Consider the following 20,062-nt stretch of genomic DNA (forward strand, 5'->3'; position numbering starts at 1 on the left):
CTGCACGTCCAGCCCCACTTCCATTAGTCAATCCTGTACTCAACCAAGTAAAATGTGGCTAACTCACACGTCTCCATATGTGAGTAAATGTTCTCTCTAAAGAGAAGAATTCACTAAATAATGAAATTTCCAAGATACGCAGCTTCAGATAACTTTGAGGGTGAAATATGCATATAGAAAGTTCAAATTTGGGAACAAAGTCAAGTTCATATCAGTACAGTAAGACTGTTTCTCCTTTTTCTTAGAAATATTAATCTTAGAAATAGGTAATAGCAAAGATATGAGGGCACAACAGTCACAAATGACAAATCAAAAGTAATATATTTCTCTCTCGCTCTGAACAAAGAAAACATTTTCCATAATCATAATCATCTTTGTTTTATACCGTAAAAGAACAATAAATGTCTTCCAAATAGAAAAAGTATTCTTATGCAGCTTTTATTTGAAAAATATTTTGTACTATTTTTAAAATTGATTTTTGCTGTAATCTCAATGTTCTACAGCAACAAAAATTACAACGTTTTTCCTCATAAGCATTATGTGTCTATAGATTCATATCTATCTATTACGAACAATTTAAAGCATTTAATTTTTTTTTAAAGATTTATTTATTTATACAAGCGCTGGGGTACAGTCAGAAGCGCGGGAGAGTGAGAGAATTCACCAGAGCCAGAGCGGAGAGCAGAACAGGGAGAACGAAGAAATACACTGTTGAGGGGAGCAGCGGGCGGCAGGAGAGGTCTGCGTGCCATGTGGGACCCTTGCCTGGGGGCCGGGGATCGAACTAGAGCTGCAGAGGCTGCGGGCAGCTTCGCAACCCAGCGCTCAACTGATAACGCCACCGGGGAGGCCCTAATGTTGGTTTTAACATTTGGTCTTACTTGGTCAAACACCACATAACCAACAATATACACCTGAGTGCTAAATGAAGGTAAAAGGATTGTAGTTAATTTAAAATTCAAGCTATTTTATATTGCAATTCACTGGAGTAAAAAGGACATTAAAAATTCTTAGCATGAGCCAGATAATACTGGAGCCCAGCGGCTGATCTGAGAGGTTTCTCTGCACCCAGCAGTGGGATCTGCATCTTCCAGGGCTCACCAAGCCACCAAGCCTGGTAGCCCGGGTCTTTTTCAAATTAGGGCTGCCGATTTCTATTTCTCCCCCGGCTGCCGAAAGCTAGAAGATTTTTATCTAGCTCAAACCAGGCTATTGGTATTCCCTCTTTTTTTTTTTTTTTTCCCACAAGGGTGATTTTGGCGGCACTTGCATGAAATCCCAATGGTATAGACCAGAGGCGATGGATCTAGGAGTTTACCAACTGAGACATTTTTCCATTTCTTTCTTGTTATCTTTGCTGGGGACTGAAAACGCCGCTATGTGACTTGACAATAGCTCCTCTGGTGCAAGTGTGGTAGCTATTGACAACAAAATCGAGCAAGCTTATGGATAATGGTGAAAAGCCATTAGATGTATGCGGTTAGAGAGGAAGTGGAGGTCCTCAAAGAGCAAATCAAAGAACTTATAGTGAAAAATCCCCAGCTGGAGCAGGAAAACAACCTGCTGAAGACACTGGCCAGTCCAGAGCAGCTTGCCCATTTTCAGGCCCAGCTGCAGACCGGCTCCCCTCCTGCCACCACACAGCCTCAGGGGACCAGGCAGCCCCCAGCCCAGCCAGCGTCCCAGGGCTCAGGACCAACCGCAGAGCCTCCTATGCCTCCTCAGGACCGGCTGTTGCTGTCTGAACTGAACAGATGGGAGATGTACTAGGGGGAATCCACCTCCACAGTCACCCATTTCATTGCTCCCTGCGAAAGAGACTTGAGACTGACATATGCCATTATCTCTTTTTTTCCAGTATTAAAAAACTCATGCTTTTGGCTTGAAGAAATTTCTTAGTTGGGTGAATTAAAGGTTAATCAGAGAATTAGCATGGATATACTGGGACCTCATGACTCAGCTTGGCAGATATGTGAGAAATGGTCTAATTGATGCTGAGGAGCTGCGTGCCTTTCCATCCTTACCCTGCTCCCCAGCCCCACTCCCAGCGTTCTCCCTCCTGCTTGCACGTATTGTACGACATGGGGTCACGAAGCAGTAATGCCCACTGGACTCTCCTCTCTTCTCCCCCATGGGAAACTCGCAGGGAAGGCAATGTGTAATGACTGATGCATAGTCTCACCTACAGTCAGGGGAAGGAAACTATTTATGGTACAGATTGACGACTGTCACCAACATCCATAAAACACAGTACTGTGCCTCTTTCTGAAACAGTGGATGACACAAAACTATTTGAGTGACTAAATGGTGACAGGTAGCTGGGACCCAGGCTATCTTACTACCATAAAGGTTGTTTTGCTAATTGTATATTTGTGTATGTAGTGTAACTTTTGTGCAACAGAGGACTGTAACTACCATTTAGGTTGTACAGATTGAAATTTTGATGTTTCATTGGCTGTCTGAAGAGGTGTGAAGTGTCTCTTACATAGAGACTTACATTAAAATATTACATGAAGAAAACCACACTGAAAGAAATTTATGAATTTGGCACAGTTAAGTCTCTCTGTGTAACCTGAAATCTAGCCGCTGAGTATCTTGAAGTAAATCCTTGCTCACTGAAGCCTTTTGATTGAGCTGGTTGAATACTTTGAAGAATGAGCAGTGCTAGCTAATGAAATGGATTCCCAGTAGGGTCTTCTACGTATTACCTGTATACTAGTTATATGTATATGTTTCTGCGCATGTTCTCTACACAGTTGTGAGGTGTCACTATATTTAACTGTTAAACTTGTCAACTTTCAAGAAAGCATATAAAATATTGATTAAAAAATTCTTAGCATGAGTTGCTAACTATCTGCATGTCTCTGCATTCATATATTTACATCTAAGATTGGCTCAGGTTCATGAACATCTGAGAAATGTTTATCTTTCCTTCTAGAACACCCTTTCAACAGCCATAACTCATTAATGAAGCTGTACTTGTATTATCAAATTCCTCTTGTTACATACATAGTTATATTTTCTGTTGAGAAAAAGTCTATTTTCTTAATTTATACAGCTACAAAATTCCAAATTTAAAGGCTTGCTTTTTAGGATATATATGCATATTTTCATAATAAAAATAATTAAAGGTAAATATAATTGGAAACATACGTTGATTCTAAAAACCTGTTCTATATTTTATGCAGAATCCTGTTGCATAAAAGTTAACAGAAGCAATTCCAAGTAAATGTTTCTTTGGCTAAAGGAAGCAGATAAGGAAATTTACAATGAATGTGGCAATTATAGAGGATTCTGTCTAGAAGAATATATTTTTTCTACTTGTTGCCTTTAACAGATACCTCTGTTATAATAATCTCATTTTGTTAAAGCTTTATTTAGGTAATATTATGGACTAAAAAGATGAGGAAAAAATATATCCCCACCCCTCACCATGAGATTCAGGGAACAACAAGTTCAATGGTAGAGCAGGTGGGTGGCAGAAGGAATAGAATGGCTGTGGAGTTGCCTGCACCACTTAACTATCCTGGGAAGGTCACTAGTTCATTACAGAGCTTTGGTTTCTTCACCTGTAAAATAGTAATTAAAACATTGTAAAGTTTTACAATGTGTAAAGAAAGAAAATAAACAGGGAAAGAAAAGGGGAGAGAGGGAAGGAAGGTTGGTTACCATCATAGCAGAGGTTAGAGTGCAGCTTTGTGTGATTTGATAAGATTCAGTTCCTCAAGTGCATGTTCTTCGGTGCATGTTCTTCTTCAAGCACATAAAAATAAGATATTGTGTGTGTGTGTGGGGGGGGAGAGAGAGAGAGAGTTAATTTGGTTAGTTAGCATTAAAAGTAAGATAAACCTTACCTGAACCAAAATGAACAAACAAAATGCAGTAAGCAGGACCATGAACCCTGAATTCTGAGAGACTTCGGTCAGTCAGGATTGTAGCTTTTTTAGAATAACAGAAAATAAATTCTCTGCACATGATTGGGGGCTGGAGGGATATACTTGAATGTAGGGCCTGGGAGGCTTGTTTTTAAAAGGTCAAATTGCAAGCTTCTAGAAAAAATTACAAAGAGGGGGGCCTCCCTGGTGGTGCAAGGGGTTGAGCACGCACTATGAGGCAGTCCGCAGCCTCTGCAGCATGAGTTCAATCCCAGGCCAGCCAGGGACCTGCCCACATGGCGCAGCAGACCTCTCCTGTTTCGCCCGCTGCTCCCCTCAGCAGTGTATTTCAGTCCGTCTGCCTGTACTGTTCCTCGTTCTTGTCTCTGGTGAATCCTCTCACCTCCCCCTGTCTCCGCATCTCTGGCCTACATCCCAGCTCTTGTATGCATAAGTAAATAAATCTTAAAAAAAAAAAATTACAGAGGAAAAAATATGTCACAAATAATATTAAAAATAAAAAGAACTCATAGCAGTTAAAATAGATGTAAAAAATCATAAGCTAACTATGAATAACTTGACTAAATCTTAACACTTAAATGGAAAAAAAATTATATATATATATATATATATATATATATATATAAACTAGCACAATCAATTCTAAAAGAAACTGAGAGCTGACATTTAACAATGACCATTAAAGAAACTGAATTGGTAATTAGATATGCCCATGAAAGGCCCAGATGATAGTACAGGTTAATTTCATTTAATCTTCAAAGAAAAGGCAATCTTTATCTTTTGTAAGTAGCTTGACAACAGAAAAATGGAAAAAGATCAAAGAAGTTAAAAGATGAAGTTAAGAGGCTAATATCACTTACAACCATAGACACAAATATCCTAAGTAACTTATTAGTTATTCAAATTTAATAATATGTAGAAAGAATAAAATGTAAGGACAAGATAGGTTTTGTCCCAGGAATGCAAGATGTTTCAATCTCAAAACAGCCATCTATATAATATATTAAAATAAAATATTTAAGAGAGAAAAAACATGATCATTACTATCTTATCAATAGATCTTTCCCATAGATCACTCTTTAAAACATTTTTTCAGCAAATCAGGAATACCAGAAAACTTCTTTATCTTGATAAGTCTCAAAAAATTTAGATTTCATACAAAATGGAAAAGGGATAAAAACACTTTCCTTGTTAGGAATTACAAGAACATCACTATTCAACATCATCCCAGTGGCCTAAGTCAACGTATGACAACCACAAATCACATATACATAAAGACTGGAGAGGAAAAGACAAAATTCTCCATATTTGCAGTCAAAATGATTGTCTATATTCAAAATCCAGACAAACCTGATCTTAAATGACAACGGAAATGCTAAGGACCAAAATGCCCAAGACAAATTCAGAGAACAGAAAGTCTTTACACACTAGATTGCAAGACTTACCTAAAAAGCTTGTAATTAAGGTAATGTGATAATTGTTCAGGACTAGACCCATGAAGGCGCATGGAGTCTCAAACAGAATCTCAGATGTACAAAAGATACGCCAATACAGTGGAGACATAAAGATATTAGACTAAAATGGCTCTGAGAAATAAAAATATATATATATATAAAATAGTTCTCCAATTTCACATAATACATAGAAATAACATCCAGGTGCATTACAGACATAAAATTCAACTAGGCTAGGTAAATTGCAAATAACAACCAGGTGAATTTGAGTCCTAAATATGATTTGACAAGCTTAGGCAAATTGCAACATTCTATTTCCTGTTAACTTCTTTCTGAATCCTTCTATTGTTCTTCTGTGTTAAGAATCCAATGTAATTAAAGATGAATATATTTCCTGAAATGATGCAGAGACTGAAGCAAAAAGGTTCATCATGTTTTAAGACATCTTTTACTAAACTAACCATTGGCTTCCTTCCATTCCTAAGAAAGTTCCTGATTCAGCAGATAAATACAAAGATCATTTAGAATTCTGTTTGAATAATAAGCTACATAGATTCTGAAAGAACAGATGAATGAATGACTAATATATAACTTGATTAGAAACTCCCAAATATGAACTTAATATAAGTGTAGCTATTTAAGGTCAAATTCTATTTTAGCTTTTAATATACACTAAACTTATTTAGAAATTAAATATTTTACATGAAAAATAACTTTTTTTTCAAGTTCTAAGTTGCATGCTTTTCTTCTTTCTCCTAGGTTTATATCTCTTTCTACTTTCTGTAACACTAATACATTTCCGCTGTTTTGTTTTGTTTTTTAATACAAGCACTGGGTACAGTCAGAAGCATAGGAAGGTAAGAGAATCCGCCAGAGCCAGTGCAGGGAACAGAACACACAGACTGACTGAAATACACTGCTGAGGGGAGCAGTGGGAGCAGCAGGAGAGGTCTGCGTGCCATGTGGGACTCTTGCCCGGGGGCCGGGGATCGAACCGGTGCAGCAGAGGCTGCAGGCAGCTTCACAGCCCAGCACTCAACCACTGCGCCACCAGGGAAGGCCCTCAGCTGATTAACAACAACAAAATGGAGGAAATCCCAGAAGCAATTTTAATTCAATAATTGATAAAATGCAAATTATTATAATCAAACCATTTAACTCTAAGCAGATATTGTATTCTGTATATTGTCAGGAGAGCACAGTAAAACAATCTAAAAAATTTCTAGTGTTTGTGCCGAAAGTTGAAAACAATCCAAACTCAGCATCCTCGCAGAGAAGATTAATGTTCATTTACTAAGTTACGCATCTTTAAGATTTCAGTAGATACTGGAAAACAGGGATAGGATTTTTGGAGTAATTTTGATAGGTGGAAAACTTATAAATAAGAAATTATCAGCCATTTCACAATTCAATCCAAAACCTAAATGCTATTTATATTTAGTTTACTGGGCCTTCCCTGGTGGTGCAGGCAGTTGAGCGCAGTGCCGTGAAGCTGTCTGCAGCCTCTGCAGCACTGGTTCGATCCCCGCCGGCCGGCAAGGGTCCCACATGGCATGGCAGACCTCTCCTGTCTCACCCGTTGCTCCCTTCAGCAGTGTGTTTCGTTAGTCTGTCTGTTCTGTTCCTCGCTCTGTCTCTAGTGAATCCTCTCACCCTCCCACGCATCTGGCCTGTACCCTGGTTCGTGTATAAATAAATAAATAAATCTCAAATAAATATATATATATACATATATTTAGTTTACTAATGAAATTTTGGTATACATGAGTTCTTACTCTTAACTACAAGGAACTTCAAGCATACTTGGGAATTTCAGATACAGTTTTATAAATACCTGGTATTGGTAAAATAACATTTAAGTTTAAAGTATAAATGCAAAGTCTACTTGTGAATCACCAACAGTTCTAACACTGACCAATATGGTGCAATAGAGCTTAATGCTTGTCCACCCACTATATATAGACTAGTATTTAAAAATGCATAAATTGGATTCAGACAGCAATCACTTGGAACATTGTTTACATAGGAACTTCTTGCATTTGTTGACATTAAATAGCAACACTTTATTATTCTGTAACACTTGGAGACAAAAAATGCTGATTTCCTTCATTCACAGTGTCCCTGGCAATTCCACATTAGTCCTGGAAAAGTTTCCAGACTGAAGTAAAACTGTAGGAGAAATATAAAAACCTTTGCTGACTGGATAAGTTATTGATTTTGATCAACACTGGATATTTAATTTTGAATTAACAAGTTGGAATCTCTATTTTTCTATCAAAGCCCAACTAAATGCAATTTTAAATGGCTGCCTCACATTAAGCTAACACAGGAAGAATAATTTAATATGCTTTGGGGGCTTAAGTTCAAATGACTAGCCTGGCGTAAATCCTTTAAACTATCTTTCAAACTAAATTATGATAGATGCAGTTCTTGACAAAATATGGAGATGTTTCAACAAAATCACTTTTAAGTGCTGAAAAAATATTACAACTAAAATCCCTGAACTTAAAAAAAAGTGGAGAACTATAAAATAAAATGCTACTTCACATATTGTAAACATCACTTGGAAAATTGCTGGAAGATGTGACAAACCCTGATGAGAACAAAATTTTCCCTCTGGTATTGACTGTATTTTCTACTTTAAAATGCACCTGAGAGGGCCTCCCCGGTGGCGCAGCGGTTGAGCGCTGGGTTGCGAAGCTGCCCGCGGCCTCTGCGGCGCCGGTTCGATCCCCGGCTGCTCCCCGGCCACCGGAGGAGGGTCCCACATGGCGCGCAGACCTCTCCTGCCGCCCGCTGCTCCCCTCAGCAGTGTACTTCGGTCCTTCTGCCTGCTCTGCTCCCTGCTCTGGCTCTGGTGAATTCTCTCACCCTCCCGCGCCTCTGACTGTACCCAGTGCATGTATAAACAAAACAAAAACAAATCAAATAAATAAATAAATAAATAAAAACATGCCTCTATTAAAAAAATAAATAAATAAATAAATAAAATGCACCTGAGGACATCTTTTGAGATGTCTTAAAAATCTTCCATACCTCTATTTCTCTGAGAAATTAACATTTGATTTCCATACGGTCACTAATATAGAGAAAAGGTTGGACAAATAAAAATAAGATTAGAATGAGTGAAATAGATGAAATAGATTACAAGACAATCATTAGTCACACCGGATGAGACAGCAGTAAAAATAAAACTCTAAAGTCAAGAGTAAGACTATCTTGTTTCTTATCTTTGTAGAGCTGAGTCGTGTTACTTACTTGTGCTTGCTTCTCTCTGGAGTGTCTAGAGTCTTCTATGGCTTGTATGTCACAGCCCCTTGGGTTTATCTGAGGAGTAAATGCCAATCACAAGCCAATGAGAGGAGAGGAGACTTACTTCCACCCATTTCTTCCTTTATTTCTTACAAAAAAAAAAAAAAAAAGCCTCACATACAGTTCCAGGCTGCAAGAAATTCTGGTTAGCTTGGGGTTTTTATAGGATCTCTGTGCATAAATAAACTAACATGTTTGCATACAGTGGGGAAATTCAAAGTTACAGGTGCTGGTGAGTGCCTGTTGCTGTATGTTCATTTATTTTTAACTCTTACAACAAAGGCACTCCTGGAGTGAGTACAAATAGCTCCACTTCACAGAAACTCACATGGTTTGTTTGCTCACTTCCTTAGGTGTCCTTGGAGGGTCCTTGAATTACCACCCTCTGACAATCTTATCCCTTATTTGTTTTGTTTTTCCATTTCAGTGTATTACAACATAGTATATTTTGTTTGTTTTCACGCTTTCCTCATTGAAAATAAGCTCCGTAATGGCAGGCAGTTGATTGCTTAGTTGAAAATGGCAGGCAGTTGATTGCTTAGTTGAAATTGGGTCCCTGAACTTAAAAAAAAAAAAAAAAAAAAAAGAAAGAAAGAAAATTCTCTACTGCTTCACACATTGAAAACATCACTTGAGAAGTCACAAACTCTGATTTCTCTGATTTGAACAGAATTTTTCCCTATGGTATTGAGTGTATTTTCTATGTTGAAATGCACCTGACTTATTTCACTAAGGAGCACATAGACAGGTGCCTTAAAAAGTGCCTGTTGCTTAGAGATCTCCGAGTGTCAGTTATTGTTAGCACTGTCAGCAATTTGTCCAATGGGAAGATCGCTTTTCTTTTCAAGAGTGTCTGCTAAAGTTTTCTTGCCCTCTGTGGTAAGGCTTTGAGAGAATGCCAGGTTCTTTGTAGGCATGAAAATGTCTTTGATAAGTGAAGCATCCCTGTACATATATGTCCTCACAATTCACATTTTTACAAGGACTCTATAAATTTTCATTGCTGTTAGATTATTTCATTTATATTCATTTCTCAGAAGAGCTGTTGAAAGTAAGCCTTGGGGTAGAAGATTCTAACACATCTTGATAATTTTGCACAAATCAAGAACAAATGTCTAGAATGTTTTAGAAATTCATTTTTTTACTCCTTCGTTAGGGAACTAATCCCAGCTCTAATATTAGGACACTTCAAAGAAAAAGATTCAGTAACATACATGCCTAGGCGTTATTTCACCTCTAGATTATCCACAAAACACTTTAATGACAATGTGTCTTCAATTACCAGAAAATTACATTCACAGGTAATATTTTCTCTTTTTAAGAGCTTTTCACTGTGAAAAATTGTGTTTTTATCTGTTATGGATATTTATTTATTCATTTATGGTAAACATAAGAAATTAAAATTGGTGTAAAAATAGCCTTTAACTAATAGGAGAGAAGTATGGCCTCTTAGCCTCCAAAAAAGATACCTGTAGGCCAAAATCAAGCGTAAATGAAATGGGAGCTATAACCAAATATATTATATTTCACTGAATTTTAGCTTACTAAAAAAAAAAAACAAGCCTTTTTGTCCTCACCTGAGTAATTTTTAATACCTATTTTATAGATGAAGAGACAGAGATATAGGGAAATTAGGTAAATTGCCCCAGAATTTTGAATAGGACAAGCTAGGATTAAAATCTTAACCTTCTGATGACATGTTTAAAATTCTTTCTCCACATGGTGCTTAGTACAAATTAAAAAATCACATATACAATAAATTGCAGTTTTCTCATTTCCTATAATGACTTTCTGCCATTCAACTTGACTGGAGAAAAACAAAGCAAAGAATCATAGGTTAGAGGAGGGGCGACCATTTGATCAAAGGTCATTGATTGCGGTAGCTGTCCTGAGGACATCATTATCTCTGTGTGCCTGATTGTCTTATCTGCAGCTCTCTGCTGTTTCTGCAGTAACCCCCACCCCCATGGGCCACTCTTTTCCCTAAATGTGCTAGTTTAGTCACTTTTGATGCTGCTTAAGTTGCCAATTGCCCACCAGCCACCACATCCCTTTCTTTGCTGAGGTCTCCACACTTCCCTGGCAACACAAGAGGGTGCCTGGGCTCCTCTGCTCTCCTGTCCCCAGAAACCACAGCTTTCCCTTCCTCTGTTTTCTCCTGTCCCCAGCCCAGGTGGGGATACTGCCAAATTTCCTAGTCATTCAACACCTATGAGACTGTGAACAAGCTATTAACCTCTCTTTGCTTGAATTCCTTCATGTTTAGACAGGAAATGCTTCTATAATAAATTTTTATTGAGAACTTCATCTTTGCCAGGTATTGTTCTAGCAGTAGAAGTAAAGCAGTAAACAAAATCACAAAAAAAATCCTTGTCCTCACAGAACATTCTAATGATATTAGTAAAAACTCCTTCACAGTGTTTTCTTTTTTGTTGTTTGTTTCTAAGTTACATTGCACTAAAATATCCAAGTTTCAGGTGTGCAACATTCTGAATCAATAACTATATAGACTGTATTAAGTTCATCACTAAAACTCCAATTCTACCCTTCTCCACATAATTGACACTTTTTACCTGGTTTCCCACCACTCTTTCCCTTCCCCTTTGATAACCACTAATTTGGTCAAATATTCTAAATGTTTGCTTTTGTTTTATTTAGTTCATTCAGTTTTTATTTATTGAGATAAATAAAGTCGCATTTTTTTTCTCCATCCAACTTATTTCACTATGGAGTATATGGTACCTTTAATGCATAGCAATCTTGAGTGTAAGTGATTGTTAATATTGTTAACAATTTGTTAGAAAGGAAGATCATTTGCCTTCAAGGGTGTCTGCTGAAGAATTCTTGGCCTCTCTGCAGTTAGGCTTTGGAAGCAAAAGCCAGAAAGAGAAGCAGTTATCTTTAATATTTGCATAGAAGAACTGGGGTGTAGGCTAGAGGTGCAGAGCATGAGGGGATTCACTAGAGACAGAGCCAGGAGCAGAACATGCAGATCTACTGAAATATACTGCTGAGGGGAGCAGCAAGCGAGACAGGAGAGGTCCACTGCGCCATGTGGGTTAGTTCTTTGGCTGGGGATCAAACTCAGGCCATAGCAGTGGTAGCACTAAGACTTAACCCCTAGACCACCAGGGAGGCCAAGGCAACTTTAATTTTTCACCTCCCTTCATTGTCTCCTGAGGAAAGGAGCTCAGAACCAATGTTCTGCTTAGATGGGGGAAGAAGAAGGAAGGAAGTACAGAGTAAAAACTCCTAGTGGATCATCTCACCACACTATTTGGCCAGTGCAGAAACTTCTTCATGCCCATGGCCTGCATGAACACTCAGTGCAGTGATATTGAATGTGTGACAATTTTTATGATAATGTCCACACAGTCATTTCAAAGCCTATTTAACTGAATATATCCTCACCTTCTCCAATGACTCCCTAATTAGAAAACTCTTGATCCAGTAGTATTTAATTAGCAACTTTCTAACTAAAATCCAACATTAACTCAGAGTCAAAATTTGTTCTTCTTTTCCTTATACTCCAACCTGTGTAATAAGGTGGTTGTACAATACCTCCAGCCTGGAGTCCTGACTGCTCATCAGGAATCAGGAATTGGAATCTTAATACCAGCATCTCCAAGCTCTGGAAATTTTGGCAGATCCTTACTTCTCTCAGCATCAATTTCCTTAGCTCTAAAATGGTGATGTTAAATTCATTTTGATATCTCAGATGGGAAAGGATTAAATGAGATCATATATTTAAATCACTCTGCATTGCTTGTCAAGTGTTTCTGCTTAATAAATATCAGTGATTAGTGCATATTTCTTTAATAATGGAAGGGTCATGTTTTCAAAATAGTCCAGATGTTAGTTCCTCTTTATTTATTTTGGTAAAGAGGAAGTTTCCAAACTAAACCAATTTTTAGCTGTTCTGTTGATGGAGAAAAAGGAAGTCTCCAGGAGAAACACACAGAGCTGCTTTACTCAGCTGTAGGAGTATTTTTCATTTCTTTAATAAAAAGATTTCTTTTTCATAGTCAGTTAATGAGAAACTAAATACATATAAAACAAAAGTATTTAAACCTTAGTCCAGGAAGGCAGGAAATTAGAAACATGTTTCTCTTTTTGCATCTAATCTATTTGGGTAATTGAAATGTGCTTGAAATTCTTCAGTGTAAATGTGTTTCCAGATTTCAACAGTGATAATGCTATTTTCTTCACCTGACTATAGACATTCTGAAAATTAATACTGTAACTATCGGGACTCCCCAGTGACTCAGCAGGTTGAGCGCAGCAGGTTGAGCTCCCCGCTCTGTTTCTTGTGAATGCTCTCACACTCCCACACCTCTGGCCTGTACCCCAGTTATTGTATAAATAAAATAAAATAAATCCTAAAAAAAATACTGTAATTATCTCCAAGATTATAAATGTTCTGCCTAGTCTTTTGACAAGAAAGGATTCCCAGATATAAATAAATAATAATATAAATAGCTAATATTTGTTAACTGCTTCCTATAGACCAGCCATTGAACAAACCCATGGTTCATGGACTTATAATTTTATTTCCTTTCCTAGAACTAGGAAGATTTCCTCTATTATGTCTCTTTTAAGCTGTTTGTCCCTTCTCTCTTTCTTCTCCTTGTGGAATACACAGTATTCTTACATTGGCTTTCCTAGTGGAGTGGGGTAGTTCTCAAAATAAATCTTTATTTTTTTCCTATTTATATCTACATATGTCCCACCTGTGCACTTTGTGTATTACTATATTAAAGGTCACTACACAATCTTTCATTTAATCTATTCTACCTCCATGGGTTTCTCCAGAAGATTTTTATATTTTTTATTTTATTATTTTATTTTATTTTTTTAAAATACGCAAATATAAGTACTTATTTTTTAATTTTTTTATAAACAAGTTTTATTTTTATATGCCCCATACAATTGCAACCCCCTTATTTTGACCCCAATCCCTCCCCTCCCCACCCCCCACCCGCTACCCCCCATAGAGTGACTCTGGTTCATAGCTGTTTGTTGATTTTGATTTCACTTTCTTATAGTTATTCATTTTCCTGGTCCCTTATATAAGTTTTCTAGATTCCTGCTATGAGTGAGACTGTCGGGTATTTTTCTTATTCTTTCTAGCTTATTTCGCTGAGCATGATCCCTTCCAGTGCCATCCATGTTGCTGCATATTGCGTGTGTTTATCTTTTTTGAATGCTGAGTAATATTCCATGGTGTGTATGTACCACATCTTCTTGATCCAGTCATCTATTTTTGGGCATTTGGACTGTTTCCAAAGCTTAGCTATTGTAAAAAGTGCTGCTATAAACATAGGGGTGCAGGTGTTCTTTGGAATTGATGTTTCTGTGCCCTTTGGGTAAATAACTGAGCGTGGAATTGCTGGATCATATAGAAGCTCTATGTTTAGTAGGTCCAGAAATCTCCACACAGCTCTCCATAGTGGTTGGACCAGTTTGCACTCCCACCAACAGTGCAGGAGAGTTCCTTTTTTCTCCACATCATCGCCAACATTTGTTGTTGCTAGTTTTTTTAATATGTGCCATTCTCACTGGTGTAAGATGGTATCTCATGGTAGTTTTGATTTGCATTTCCCTGATGACAAGTGATGTTGAACATTTTTTCATATGCCTGTTGGCCATTTGCATTTCCTCTTCAGAGAAGTTTCTTTTTAGCTCTTCTGCCCATTTTTTGACAGGATTATTTTCTTTGTTGTTGTTGAGTCTCATCAGCTCTTTGCAGATTTTTGTGATCAGTCCTTTATCATTAGTGTTGTGTGCAAAAATGTTCTCCCAGTAGGTGGGGTTTCTCTTTGTTTTGTTATTGTCTCTTTTGCTGTGCAGAAGCTCTTTAATTTGATGTAGTCCCAGCTGTTGATCTTTGCCTTCACTATCACTGCTTTGGGTGATGTGTCTGTAAAGATGTCTTTGATGTGCATATCACGTAGTGTTTTGCCTATATTTCCTTCTATGTATTTTATGGTTTCAGGTCTTATGTCTAGTTCTTTAATCCATTTTGAGTTGATTTTTGTGTATGGTGTGAGGTAGTGGTCAAGCTTCATTCTTTTGCATGGAGCGACCCAATTTTCCCAGCACCATTTATTGAACAAACTTTCTTTGTTCCAATGCATAGTCTTTGCTCCTTTGCCAAAGATGAGTTGACCATAAATCTGTGGGTTTATTTCTGGATTTTCTATTCGATTCCATTGGTCTGTGTGTCTGTTCTTGTTCCAATACCATGCAGTTTTGATGATTATGGCTTTGTAGTAGAGTTTGAAGTCTGGGAGTGTGATGCCTCCATTCCTTCTTTTTTTTCAGGAGAGCTTTGGCTATTCGGGGTTTTTGGTGATTCCATATGAATTTCATCAATAATTGTTCTATTTCTTTGAAGAATGACATTGAAATTTTGATTGAAATAGCACTGAATCTGTATATTGCTTTTGGTAGGATGGCCATTTTAATAATGTTTATTCTTCCAATCCATGAGCAGGGGATGTCTTTCCATTTCTTTGTCTCTTTTTCTATTTCTTTTAACAGTGTTTTATAGTTTTCTTTGTATAGGTCCTTTACCTCTTTTGTTAGATTTATTCCCAAGTATTTGATTTTTTTTGTTTCAAAATAAAAGGTATGGTTTTTTGATTTCTTCTTCTTCAGATTTATTGTTTGTGTATAGAAAGGCTGCTGACTTTTGCATGTTGATTTTGTATCCTGCCACTTTACTGGACTGATTGATGAGTTAAATTAGTTTCTCTATGGAGTTTTTGGAGTTCTCTATGTATATTATCGTATCATCTGCAAATAGTGATAGTTTGACTTCTTCTTTTCCTATTTGGATTCCTTGGATGTCTTTCTCTTGTCTTATTGCTCTGGCTAGGACTTCCAGTATTATGTTGAAAAGCAGTGGTGAGAGTGGACATCCTTGTCTTGTTCCAGATCTTAATGGAAATACTTTCAGCTTTTCACCATTGAGAATGATACTGGCTGTTGTCTTGTCATATATGACCTTTATGATGTTGAGCTATGTTCCGTGTATCCCAAGAATTTCAAGGGCTTTTATCATGAATGGGTGTTGCACTTTGTCAAAAGCTTTCTCAGCATCTATTGACATTATCATATGGTTTTTATATTTCTTTTTGTTGATGTGTTGGATAACATTGATTGATTTTCGGATATTGAACCATCCTTGTGTCCCTGGAATGAATCCTACTTGTTCATGGTGAATTATCTTATGGATACATTGTTGGATTCTGGTAGCTAAAATTTTATTGAGGATTTTTGCATCAGTATTCATTAGGGAGATTGGCCTGTAGTTTTCTTTTTTTGTGTTTTCCTTGTTCGGTTTTGGTATTAGTGTAATGTTGGCTTCATAGAACGTGTATGGTATTGTCCCTTCCTTCTCAATTTTTTGGAAGATTTGTGTAGGATAGGCACTAATTCGCCTCTGAATGTTTGGTAGAATTCATTTGTAAATCCATCAGGTCCTGGGCTTTTGTTTTGGGGGAGGTTTTTGATTACCATTTCATTTTCGCTGCTTGTAATTGGTCTGTTTAGGTGTTCTATTTCTTCTTTATCTAGCTTTGGGTGATTGTAGAGTTGTAGGAATTTGTCCATCTCCTCTAGATTGTTGAACTTGTTTCCTTACAACTCTTCCTAGTAGTTACTGATTATTCCTTTGATTTCTGCTGTGTCCGTTGTGATTTCTCCTCTTTCATTTATGATCCTGTTTATTTGTGCTTTCTCCCTTTTTTCTTTTGTGAGCCTGGCTAGGGGTTTGTCTATTTTATTGATTTTTTCGAAGAACCAGCTCTTGGTTTCATTGATCTTTTGGATTGCTTTTTTAGTTTCAATTTCATTTATTTCTGCTTGTTTTTTATTATTTCTTTTCTTCTACTGGCTTTAGGGTTTTTTTGTTGTTCTTTTTCTAGATCTTTGAGCTTTGAGATTAGGTTGTTTCTTTGAGTTCTTTCTTGTTTCTTGATGTGAGCTTCTATTGCTATATTTTTTCCTCTTATTACTGCTTTTGCTGCATCCCATACTTTTAGGAAATTGGTGTCCTCATTGTCATTCAATTCAAAGAATTTTTTTATTTCTTCTTTGATCTTCTCATTAGTCCAGTGGTCTTCCAGTAGTGTGGTTTTCAATCTCCATGAGGTAGGAGAGTTCCTTGCCTTCTTTTTATGGTTTATTTCTAGTTTGATTCCTTCATGATAGAAAAGATGTTTGGTATGATTTCAGTCTTGTGGTATCTGTTGATACCACAAGACTGGTATCTTGTGTCCCAGTATGTGATCGATCCTGGAGAATGATCCGTGTGTGCTTGAGAAAAATGTGTACTCAGATTTTTTTGGGTTTAGTGTTCTATAGATGTCTGTTAATCCCAAGCACTCTAGGTCTTTATTTAGAGCTTTAGTGTCTTTACTTATTTTTTTCTCATTGATCTATCCATTGTTGATAGTGGTATGTTGAAGTATCCCACTACGTATATGTTTTCTCTGATGTCTGTTTTCAGAGATGACAATAGTTGTCTGATATATTTTGGTGCTCCTTCATTGGGTGAATATATGTTAATGAGTGTTATTTCTTCTTGAAGTATTGTTCCCTGGATCATAATGTAGTGACCGTTGGGGTCTCTTTTTATCTTTTTCAGTTTGAAATCTGTTTTATCTGATATAAGTATAGCTGTTCCTGCTTTTTTTTTTTGCTCCATTTGCTTGTAGGATTGTTGTCCATCCTTTAACCTTGAGTCTATTTTTATCTTTTGTAGCTAAATGTGTTTCCTGCAGACAGCAAAAGGTTGGGTTTTGTTTCTTAATCCAGGCTGCAACTCTGTGTCTTTTTATTGAAGAGTTTAGTCCATTTACATTTAGAGTTAATATTGATATGTTAGCATCTCTATTTCCCATTGTGTTTTTCTTTCCTTTGATTTTATTTATTTATTCTTTTTTTGGCCTTCTTTCATTGTTATTCGTCCCTCTGTGTTTCTGGCTTTAGGACTACTTTTAGTATTTTTTGGAGTGGGGGTTTAGTCGTAATGAAATTCCACAGTTTCTGTTTGTCTGGGAAGGTCCTTATTCTTTCTTCATAGAGGAAGGAGAACTTTTCCGGATAGAGTATTCTTGGTTGGCATCTGTTTTCTTGGAGTCTGTTGACTATGTCCCTCCACTCTCTCCTTTCCCGTAGTGTTTCTTCAGAGAAGTCTGATGTCAGCCTGATTGGTTTTCCTTTGAATGTTATCTGTTTCTTCCCTCTTGTCAGCTTCATTATTTTTTCCTTGTCCTGGATTCTTGGGAGCTTTACTATTATGTGTCTTGCTGTATTTTTTCTTTTGTCATGGAAGTTTGGTGTTCTTCTTGCTTCTTGTACATCAATTTTCAGCTCCTTCTTCACGTTTGGGAAGTTCTCTTCAATTATTTCCTTGAATATTTTTCTGTTCCTACATCTTTCTCCTCTGCTTCTGGAATTCCTATAACTCTTATATTTCCTTTCCTCATGGAGTCAGATAGTTCCCGAAGTCTTTTTTCGGTCTTTTTCCTTCGTACTTCTCTTTCCTTTTCTATTTTGGTTCTTTTTATTTCTGTGTCTTTAAGAGTACCTATTCGTTCTTCCATTTCATCTATTCTGCTTTCATTGCTTTTCCCAGAGTTCTTTAGTGCCTCCATTAATTCTTTGATCTCCTGCATTTCTTTTACTTCCCTCTTTAGGAACTCAATTTCATTCTTCTGATCGTTGCTTATTTTCCCTTATCATTGTTTTCCTTTATGACTTCTGTCAGTTTTTTAATCATGGCAATTTTAAATTCTCTTTGTGGAAGGCTCAGAAGTTCTTCCAAGTAACCGTTGTTGCAATCTGGGGGGTGGTTTTCTTTCTGTTGTGTGCTTTTTTCCTGAGGAGCTGCTAGGTTGCATGTGGTTCTTCTACTTCCTACTGTCTATTTTCTAATTTGCCATATGCTTTGGGACACTGTGTTGCTGGGACTGGTCGGCATCTTGGGTGAATTTCTCCACTCCCCACTGGCTCCTTCGGGAGCCATCTGTTGGTTTCAAGCAGTCTTTACTGAAGAAGGGTCCCTGTTCTAAAATGCCAATGCAGGGACACACTCCCCTGCGCGCCTGGTCTGCCCCGGCGGTGGGTTCCCGCTCCTTCTCAGGGCTTGGACTGCAGGCCAGAAGGGGCCTGGCATGGGCGAACTTCCCAGCTCACCTCTGTCTCCTGAGGGAGCCTTCTGCTAGTTTCAGGCAGTCTTTTCTGAAGAAAGGTCCCTGTTCTAAAATGGCGATGCACGACGCACTCCCTGTGCACCCGGTCTCAGGCACACTCTTCTGCACACCCGGTCTGCCCCGGCCGTGGTTGCCCGCTCCCCCTCTGGGCTCAGACTGCTGGTCAGAAGGGTCCTGGAGTAGGCGAACTTCCCAGCTCACCACTGGCTCCTCTGGGAGCCTTCTGCTGGTTTCAAGCAGTTGTTACTGAAGAAAGGTCCCTGTTCTATGGGGTGTTGGTGATTTTTTTTCTGGTCACTAGGTAGCACCAGAGATCTCTCCTAGTGTCCTTGGAGAGCTGTTTTTTTCCACCCTGTGGGATGGGGAACAGACTGGGAGTGGTGGGGAGAGCCTCAACGGTTTTGGAGTGCTGTGTCTGCCTTGTGCCCCACCGTCGTGGGGAATCCCACACCCCGAATTTCATGCCCCGGGTCTCATTTCCAAAGCCCTCAGGTCCAGGATGCGGGCTGTAGCCCAATTCAGTGTCTGCAGAAATGGCGCCTTTTGCACCCCACTCCCATGTCTGGGCGCCTGGTTTCTGATTACTCAGTGAGGGACATTCACCTCAGTGCGGGCCCCTGCACGTCTCCCCACAAGCCTAGGTCGCAGGCGCGGGGACCTGGGCAGCTGCGATCCGCGCTTGTTTTTCAAGTGTGTCGCTTTTCCACACAAGCTTACCAGCTGGCCTGGGGCTGTGTGTAGGTGTCCGGGAGTTTTTGTTTTTCTCTAATGGTGCCTGGAGCCATTCGCTCACCTCCGCGGCGAATCCTACAGGGTTCTCCACAGCTCCAGTTCACGGGAGCTGAAATAGTTCCTTTCCACTCACAGTCCTGCTTGATGCGTAGTTTGTTCTTGTTGGTTGTTTTAGTTTTTTTTTGTTTGTTTGTTTTTTCCCTCCTTTCTGTTGGTCGGAGAGTGACGACTCTGTGGGTGGGGGAAGGTAGTAGGGTTCTGAGCTTTCCTCCCTTCTAGTCCTCTTTTATGGCAACTTTCTTCTTCAGGTAGTTTGCTGGAGTCATCCGTTTATCTTCCATGTCCCAGTTCTCACTGGGACCTGCCACTTTTCCTCCCTATTAACTTTTTTTTAATGGGAGATCTTACTCGCAGCGTTTCCTCGCCGCCATGTTGATCTGCGCCC

The 20,062-nt window shown here is 38.4% G+C and overlaps 1 protein-coding gene and 1 pseudogene across 2 annotated transcripts in view; one reads left to right on the forward strand and one right to left on the reverse strand.

Annotated features, from left to right (window-relative positions):
- The window catches only part of HPGDS (hematopoietic prostaglandin D synthase), a 65,566-nt gene extending 56,927 nt beyond the window's left edge, over window positions 1-8,639 (reverse strand). Inside the window, exon 1 of one of the 2 annotated variants that reach the window (XM_037529654.1) lies at window positions 8,609-8,639. The gene's annotated coding sequence lies outside the window, so the exon portion shown is untranslated. The remainder of the gene's footprint in view (window positions 1-8,608) is intronic. The other variant, XM_054688229.1, reaches the window with a different exon arrangement.
- Window positions 1,271-1,770, forward strand: LOC119260365 (TSC22 domain family protein 1-like; annotated as a pseudogene).
- Window positions 8,640-20,062: the final 11,423 nt, after the last annotated feature.

This window comes from Talpa occidentalis, unplaced genomic scaffold (genome assembly GCF_014898055.3).
Source record: "Talpa occidentalis isolate TD23 unplaced genomic scaffold, MPIMG_talOcc4v2.1 talOcc4.6, whole genome shotgun sequence".
NCBI classification, from domain to species: domain Eukaryota; kingdom Metazoa; phylum Chordata; class Mammalia; order Eulipotyphla; family Talpidae; genus Talpa; species Talpa occidentalis.